Below are 8,895 nucleotides of genomic sequence, written 5' to 3'. Positions count from 1 at the left end.
ACTTAATTGTTATATTTTATAATTTAGGAACTAATTTACTAAATCAAATAGTTTAAGAGGCTGTTATGCTAATTTTTTTATTTTTGAACTTGTTAGGAATGAATTTGATGTAAAAGTATAACAGACAAAATAATAAAAAAGAGCAAGTCAACCAAGGGTGTAGTTTCTTTTGTCATGGCTTAGTTGATGATCCAGATAAGGGTTCTTTTTTTTAGGCTTTGACAGAGAAAACAAAACCCAGTTCAATATCTGGTTAGGTAAAAATGTTTATCAAGAGATTGGATAAGTAAGATATTTTTTTCTTGGTGTTATGGAGTATATAATATTCTTATTCTAGAACAATGCATTATGCTATATCAGTCAATTAAAACTATTTCAGGTCTGATCAAATTAAGGCAGTAGAAATCCTTAGTAGTTTCTGCATAATCTTAGCAACATTAGATTGTCTTGGCTTGATATGCACATATGAAAGTTAAACTCTATTGGCCTCAAGAGCTGCATTGAGACTACAATTATGGTTAGTTTTTAGAATATCTTTATGCTCTAAATTTGAACTCTTGCAACCACAAACAAATTTCAGATTCCAAATTTACAATTGGCTTAATTGTATTCAAATTATGTGAGCAGTTGCTGCCCTGTTTTCATGAAACTTTTGTACTTTAAATGATTTATTTTTTTCCAATTCTCTTCTTGAAAATGTGTTTCTAAATTTATTTGACAAAGCTATTCAAGAGACACTATTATCACCATTCACAGTCCACCAACCATCCCATCCCTGTTCAGGAGGAGTTGTACTGTGTTTACTATTTCATTGCTAGAATACTGGTTCTGTATGTTTCTTTTGCTGCTGGAGTGTTTACTGTTGGAGTGTTTATTACATACTCTTTTCTTTGCTGCCATTGTTACTGTTTTATTGTTGAAAAACTATTATGTGTACTGTGTTTACTGTTTTATTGCTAGAATACAGGTTTAGTTTTTTTGTTTTACTGCTGGAGTGTTTGGTATTCTGTATGATCAATCGCTGGTTCATTTCTTATTTATTTTAGGCGATTAGCAATAAGTTTAAAGAGATGAGGAAGAAACAACTCCCACATACATGCAGCAGGAGAGGATATGCTCGAACAATGGATGACATGGTAAAAATTTAATAAATATTTTTGGTAGCTAAACATAAGAAAATATATGTTCTCTTTCTGAAAAATGTACTTGGATACAGAGTAGGGAAAGCTCAAAACCTGTAACAAGAGTTCAAGCTTTCTTAAAGACACACACAAAGAAGAATGGTGAACCTGTGAATGCACAAGCTGCTGAAGTTATTGTAAGTAATTTACCCTTTGTTTGTAGAAACATATGTATTTGTATGCACATAGACTTATTTAACAGTCAACTTGAAATGATTTATAGGAGAAGCTACAAGTTCTTGCAAATGAAAAACCAGATTCATGCACAACACAGAATACTGTACAAGATGCTCTCACTATCATATTTGGTCCTGACAAGAATGGTAGATCATTAGCTAATGGGAGGGGAGTAACTAATACAAAGTTAGCTATTCTAAGAGCAAGAGATGACCATATTTCACAATTGGAATCAAGTCAATCTGAGATGAAGAATAAAATGTCTGAGATGATGAATCTTATTAATACTATTGCAAAAAGTGTAAACATTCAGGTAAATTAAATTAATTGACTTCTGTTTATTTTACTCTATTCATTGAAAATTATAAATGACTAAATTATTCTCAAACTTGTAGGGGTTTACTCAACCAAGTGAAGCGGAGTCACACATGCCTTCTCCTATGGTAACTACAATTTTAATTACTACCTATCATTTCACTTTTAATTTTTTAAGTATCAATATTATCTATAAATAAATATATGTTTTATCATGTAACAGAGTGTTAATAATCTGAAGTTCACTCCTGAAAACAATGCTTGCAATTTACTTGATTGGAATGGAAGTGGAGAAATTGTTGCAGAAGGTCGATGGTCTTCTAGTGATCCTTTATGTGAGGTGCATCATCTTCGTCTTGGGCCTAATGCAATGAGAGTTTGGGTTGATGTTGCTAAGAAACCTATTGCATATTTATGGAGATCAACATCACATATGAGTACAATTGAAGAAGCGGTTGGTTGCACTGTTGCTTGGCCTTCTAATAAAGTTACAATGAGGTAAAATTTCATGCAACTTAAAAATGATTTATAAATAGTACAACAAATCAGCTGTAGTAACTAATTATATCATCAAAATATATAGGAAATGAACATAATGGATGAAATTCAATTGTTTCTTGGTAGATATCTTTGGTACGTATCTTTGCATAAAATTAACTAATGAATGAACATGTGTTTTCAACTATTTTGGCTACATTGTTTTCTTAATTTTATATATTTTTCACTCTTACAGGTGCACAACTAATGAATGAAGTGTAATATTTTGGAGGGACGCCCATGATCAAAAAATTATGAATCAGTTTGTTTTAAAACTTTTGCTTATGTATTTTGTCTTGCAATATACTCGTACTTTTGGGATATTGATATTTTAGCTTTATGTAGCGAACATATTAAGAATATTTGAATTTATGTTAAGGTATAATTTTTAACGTGTTATATGTTTATCATTTGTTGCAATTATTCATATGTTAAAAGATAGAAAAATATAAAAGTTTTTGTTATGCCATGAAATTGTTCATATGACAATGATTAATGATAACAATAAAGAAACGCTATTAAAAGTAAGGATGATTACAAACAAAAAACGCTATGTCTGATTACTAATTACATTTTCAAAATGCTATTACATATCTTTACATAATGTTTGGAAAATGCTATTAAAGCAAGGGTAATTACAAACATAAAACGCTACGACTGATAACTAATTACATTCTTAAAACGCTATTGTATATCTTTACATAACAATTTAAAAACGCTATTCACAGTAAGTATGACTACAAACATAAAACGCTACGACTTATAATTAATTGCATTTTAAAAATGCTATTGTATATCTTCACATAACGTTTTAAAAACGCTATTAAAAGTAAATAATACTACAAACAAAAAACACTATGGTTGATAACTAATTACATTGTAAAAACGCTATTGTATACCTTTCAACATCATTTCTGCATAACGTTAGAAAAACGCTATTAAAAGTAAGTATTTTCAATTTAACATAATCAATGACTACATACATAAAACGCTATGACTGACATCTAATTATATTTTTAAAACGCTATTATATATCTTTCAACAGCATTTTTACATCACAATTTAAAAACGCTATGAAAAGGTCCAGACTTTTAATAACATGGGATAATATAGCGTTTGTAATAACGCTATCGTTTGTTAAAGACAGCGTTTTAAAAACGCTATGGAATGCAGTTTTTCTTGTAGTGCCATAATAGTCATCTAATCAGAGAGGTTAATCAATTATTCATAAGCCATTAATCTTAGTATTAAACAAGCTATAAACAACAGACAACAATGATAACATATCAATATTCATCATACAAAACTCAGGGTCGACGCCCCTAGACTGCACCCTCTATTTAACCCACTGTCTCTGGCTCACTTAGGCCAAGCCCAGTGTTTAACCCACTGACTCCGACCCGCTTAAGCTGAGCTCGGTGATTATTTAGCTGTCCTCAGCTACCAGTGGCCGAGCCGCGTCCTGTGCGCAAATATCAGTTCCGACACTCTTAGGCTGTTTATTTCATGCTCACGTGGAATATCACAATCACACAACATATGCATTAAAATACAGGGAATCTCAGTCCCACACAGTCGCATAAAGGTACAATTTTCTTACCTTTAATTCTGAGTGCTTTAGTTACTACGAACGATCCCCAAGCAAGATCCTGTTTCGAGCCCTAGCGTACACCTAGTCATAATCCATAAATGGTACTTCGATGAGTTTAAATTCCAAAGGACAATCTTGGGACCAAACTCGCGCTCTCGGGACCTCTAATTCCACCAAACGATTTGGTGAAACGGTCCCCTGAGCCCCCAAACAAAAACCCTAAAAAGTACCCAAAAACCAAGTTCTGAAAGCTGAGTAGCACTACAATGCTACCAGATGGGCGCTACAGTGCTAGAGTCAGAGACTCCAGCCCCCCAAGAACGCAGCCCAGCGTTGTAGCGCTCCCAACCTAGCGCTACAGCGTTGCAACCAGAACATGCAAATTTTTTGAGTTTCTCCCTTCGCATCTCCCGAACTAAAGCTCCAAAAATCCTTCCCAAATCTCAGCCAAACTCAAAATTGAATCCATAACTCACTATAGCTCACCTAGAATACACAAATAACACCAAAACTTGGCTAACAACCTCATCAAACACAGAAATCAAAATTGAGCTTTGAAGCTTAAGAACACTAACTAAAACCAGGAAACCCAAGACAATTAAGGCCATAAATTGTTACCTTAGTTGGATGAATCTGACCCTAGGATGCCTTCAGTGCCCTTCCAAGCTTTAATTTCTCCAATTCCCAAGCTTAAGTCCTTAAATTCCATCCAAAATCCAAACTCAGAAATCAACCTCAACAAAAACTCAGCAAACTCAAAGACCTTAAACCTTACCTCAACTTGGGAGCTAAATTTCCAGCTGAACTCCTTCAATTACTCCAAAGATCACAGCCCCAAAGCCTAGCCTAGACTCCTATTGAATTCTTAGCTTCAAAGTCCACAAGGAGATGGGTGAGAGATGGAAAACCGTGAGAGAGAGATGGGTGAGTTGAGTGCTTTATGTTTCTTTCTTTTCCTCCACTACTTCTACCACTTTCTCCTATAATCTAAAAGAAAACAGAGTATATCAAGTATATCTTCTAATAACCAAAAGACCCTTTTGCCCTCCCAATTAAAACTAAGCCTTTTAATCAATCTAAGGGTATATTAGTCATTTGCTCCCAATTCCCACTAATTCCTCGAGTGTTCATAATATTTACCAATTAAATCTCATCATCTAATTAATCACCCATTATTTTTCCCCAATGTCTAAAAATCCCCAATATATTTTCTAAATTCTCGAAAATACCCCTAGGCTCCCCCGAGCCGGGTATTCGTTCCCATTGTGACCTTTTCGCTAATTGCTCACTAGGATCGCCTCGTGCCGAATAATCCATATACATCCACTTAATAATGTGGTCTCGATCTAATATCACATATATATTCACATTTATGCCCTCAACGGGCCAAAATTACAAATATGCTTATAAGCTAAACAGGGCCCATATGCATATCTAATACTCATAAACATGCATTTCACACATCCATATAATCATATAATCATACATTTAATCATTAAATCACACATAAACCAATTATGCCCTCCAGGCATGCTAATCAAGGCCCTTAAGCCTTGTTAGTGATTTTGGGTCATTACAATGGAAGTCATCCATGTGTCTGACACTTGTACAATTAGCGAAGATTCATCCACTTGTATACTTGGTGCCAACAAATGTTTTACTGTTACTATGCTCAAAGTGTCAGCATCTTTAGCGCTTGCTAATTTGGCTAAGGCATCGACATTTGAATTCTGATCGCAAGGTACTTGCTGGAGATTATACTTCTCAAACTGTGCTAATAAATCCTTTGCCTTGTTCAAATAAGCAACCATCTTAAAACCCCTAGCCTGATATTCTCCCATAATCTAATTAACTACTAGTTGGGACTCACTATGTATTTTTAGTGACTTTATATTCATATCCTTGGCTAGTCTTAATCATGTGAGCAGAGCCTCGTATTCGGCTTCATTATTAGAGGCCGTAAAGTTGAATCTGATCGCACAATGAAACTGATGTTCATCAGGTGTGATTAAAATCAGTTTTGCCCCCGCATTGTGCTCCTTTGAAGATCCATCTACGAACAACTTCCAGGTAGGGGTTTGATTTTCATCATCGTTATCCATTATTGGTTCACTAGCAGGGAGTCTGGTGAATTCTGCTACGAAATCCGCTAGTGCTTGTCCCTTTATAGCTGCTCGTGGTGCATAGGAAATCTCAAACAACCCCAACTCAACTGCCCATTTTAGTAGTCGTCCAGCGGATTCCAGTTTATGTAAGACTTGCTGTATTGGCTGGTCGGTAAGTACTATTATGGGGTGAGCCTAAAAGTAGGGTCACAATTTTCTAGATGCCAGTATCAAGAAGTAGGCCAATTTCTCTATGGGTGGATATCGTAGTTCTGCTCCCACTAGCCTTTTGCTTACGTAATATACTGCTTTTTGAATGTTGTTTTTCTCTCTGACCAAAACAGCACTAGCAACACACTCCATTATTGCTAAGTAGATGTATAAAGTCTCTCCTTCGACCGGCTTGGACAAAATAGGCGATTGTGACATGTGGGCTTTAAGCACCTAAAAAGCATGTCTGCACTCCACTGTCCATTCAATTTTTTTTTCTCTGAGTAGATTAAAAAATGGGACACACTTGTCCATTGACTTGGGTATGAATCTACTTAGTGCAGCAATTCTTCCAGTCAGGCTTTGAACATCTTTAACTTTGGCAGGAGATTGCATCTCGATCAGTGCTTGAATTTTTTTCGGGATTTGCTTCGATTACTCATGAGTTTACTATGAATCCCAAAAGTTTCAAGATGTTGAAGCATTCTTGTAGGTCCTTGATGTGTTCTTCGACCATTCTCGACTTAACCAGCATATAATCAATGTAGACTGCCATGTTATTGCTGATCAGTTCTTTGAACACATGGTTGACTAGTCGCTGGTTAGTCGCACCAGCGTTTTTCAAACCGAAGGGCATTACTTTATAACAGTAAAGTCCCATATCTGTTTGAAAGATAGTGTGATCTTCATCATGTGGATGCATACTAATTTGATTATAACTAGAGTACGCGTCCATGAATGATAAAACTACATGTCCTGATGTAGCATCGACCAGCTGGTCGATTCTTGGAAGTGGGAAACAATCCTTTGGGCTGGCTTTATTAAGGTTTGTGAAATCCACACACATCCTCCACTTACCATTTTGCTTGGGAACTAGTACGGGATTGGAGACCCAAGATGGATAAAACGCTACCTTGATGAATCCATTTTCCTTTAGCTTATCGACTTCTTCCTCTAGAGCCTTAGATTTATCTTTGACGAGCAACCTTCTTTTTTATTGTACAGGTGGATGGTTTTTATTTATATTCAAGACATGGATAATCACCACTAGGTCTATCCCAACCATGTCTTTATGCAACCAATAAAAGACCTCCTGGTGTTTCTTCAAAACTCCACCAAATCATTTTTTGTTGTTGTCTCTAAGTTTTTTCCGACTTTCATAACCCTAGTCAGATCTTTCTCTTCTAACTGGACCTCCTCGAGGTCCTTCATAGGTCCAATGTTTTCTTAAAAATCCCCAAAGTGAGAATCTAAGTCCCTATCCTCACTTTGGGCAACGCCTTATTTAGTGACTTGTTCACCTGATTGGGCTTGCATTTCATTTAATACCAGCAACCTTTTTTCTACTCCATTTCCCGACCCGCTTTTCCTTGCTTTTGTGATCGAGGAATTGTAGCATTCTCTGGCTTCTCACTAGTTTCCTAATACGCATCTTACTCCTACATCAGTAGGAAACTTCATCGCCAAATGTCAGACTGAAGTTACGACTTGCAAGTCGATGAGTATGGGTCTTCCGATCACAGCATTATATGCAGATAGACAATCAACTACTATGAAAGTAGTGAGTAATGTCCTGTTCTCAAGTGTAGTACTTGCTATGATTGGGAGTCTGATTGACCCCGTTGGTGCTAGCCCTTCGTCGGAGAAACCGTAGATGGTTTGGTGGCATGGCTCTAAATCTTGCACTGACAATTTCATTCTTTCTAGTGAAGACTTATACAAAATATTGATCGAGCGTGTTGTATCTACCAACACTCGCTTTACCATCATATTGGTGATCTGAACATCCACGGCCATAGGATCAGAGAAAGTTATCAATTCTTCCTTTGTTCGAGCTTTTTTGGGAGTTCCCTCCTCGACATTCAGCATTTCGATGTCCTGATCATGACGTAGGGTTCTGGCATATCTCTCCCTTGCCTTTCCACTGCCACTTGCTATGTGTGGTCCTCCACAGATGATCAACAATGTACCAGTGACTGGGGTTGGCTGTAAAGAAGGCGAGCGTCGGCGTAAAGGCGCCTGCTCGTTGCCTATGTAAGTCTCTTACTGAGAACCTTCTCCTGCTCATACATATCTTCTTAGATGTCCTTGTCGGATAAGGAACTCGATTTCATCCTTGAGCTGGTTACACTCGTTGGTTTCATGGCCATAGTTGTTGTGAAAACAAAAAAACTTGGTCGTATCCCTTTTGGATATATCTTTTCGAATCGGGGCTGGCTGCCTAAAGGGGACGGTGGTATGACTGGCTTGATATACTTCAACTTGGCTATCAACCAGGGAAGTGTAATTGGTAAACCTTAGTTCATATCTGTTTTGTTTAGGTCGCTTGCTATCAAATGTTGCTGGCTCGTTGTTTGCCCTTTTCCCCCCATTTTTTCCATTACCTTTGCCATTGTCGTTGGGCTTACCAGACCCATTGGCAGCTTGGGTAGGGTCCTCTTTCTTTCCCTGGTCATCCTTAGGAGACTTTCCTTCATTGGAGATGGCCTCTTCGGGTTTAATATACTTGTCTGCTTGATCAAGAAATTCCAGAGTGCTCTTAACCCCATTCTTTCACAAACTACTCCAGAGGGGAGAATGGCGCCATACTCCAGCTGTGAGTGCCATCATCTTTCCCTCGTCTCCGACTGTCTTGGCCTAAGCAGCTACTCGTATGAATCGCTGGATATACTCCTTTAGGGTTTCTCCCTCCTTCTGTCGAATGTCGACCAACTGATTAGCCTCTATTGGGTGTATTCGACCAGCATAGAGCTATTTGTAAAACTCCTTTATGAACATC

This window comes from Humulus lupulus, chromosome 5 (genome assembly GCF_963169125.1).
Source record: "Humulus lupulus chromosome 5, drHumLupu1.1, whole genome shotgun sequence".
Lineage (NCBI taxonomy): Eukaryota > Viridiplantae > Streptophyta > Magnoliopsida > Rosales > Cannabaceae > Humulus > Humulus lupulus.
Note: the sequence above shows the minus strand (reverse complement) of the source record.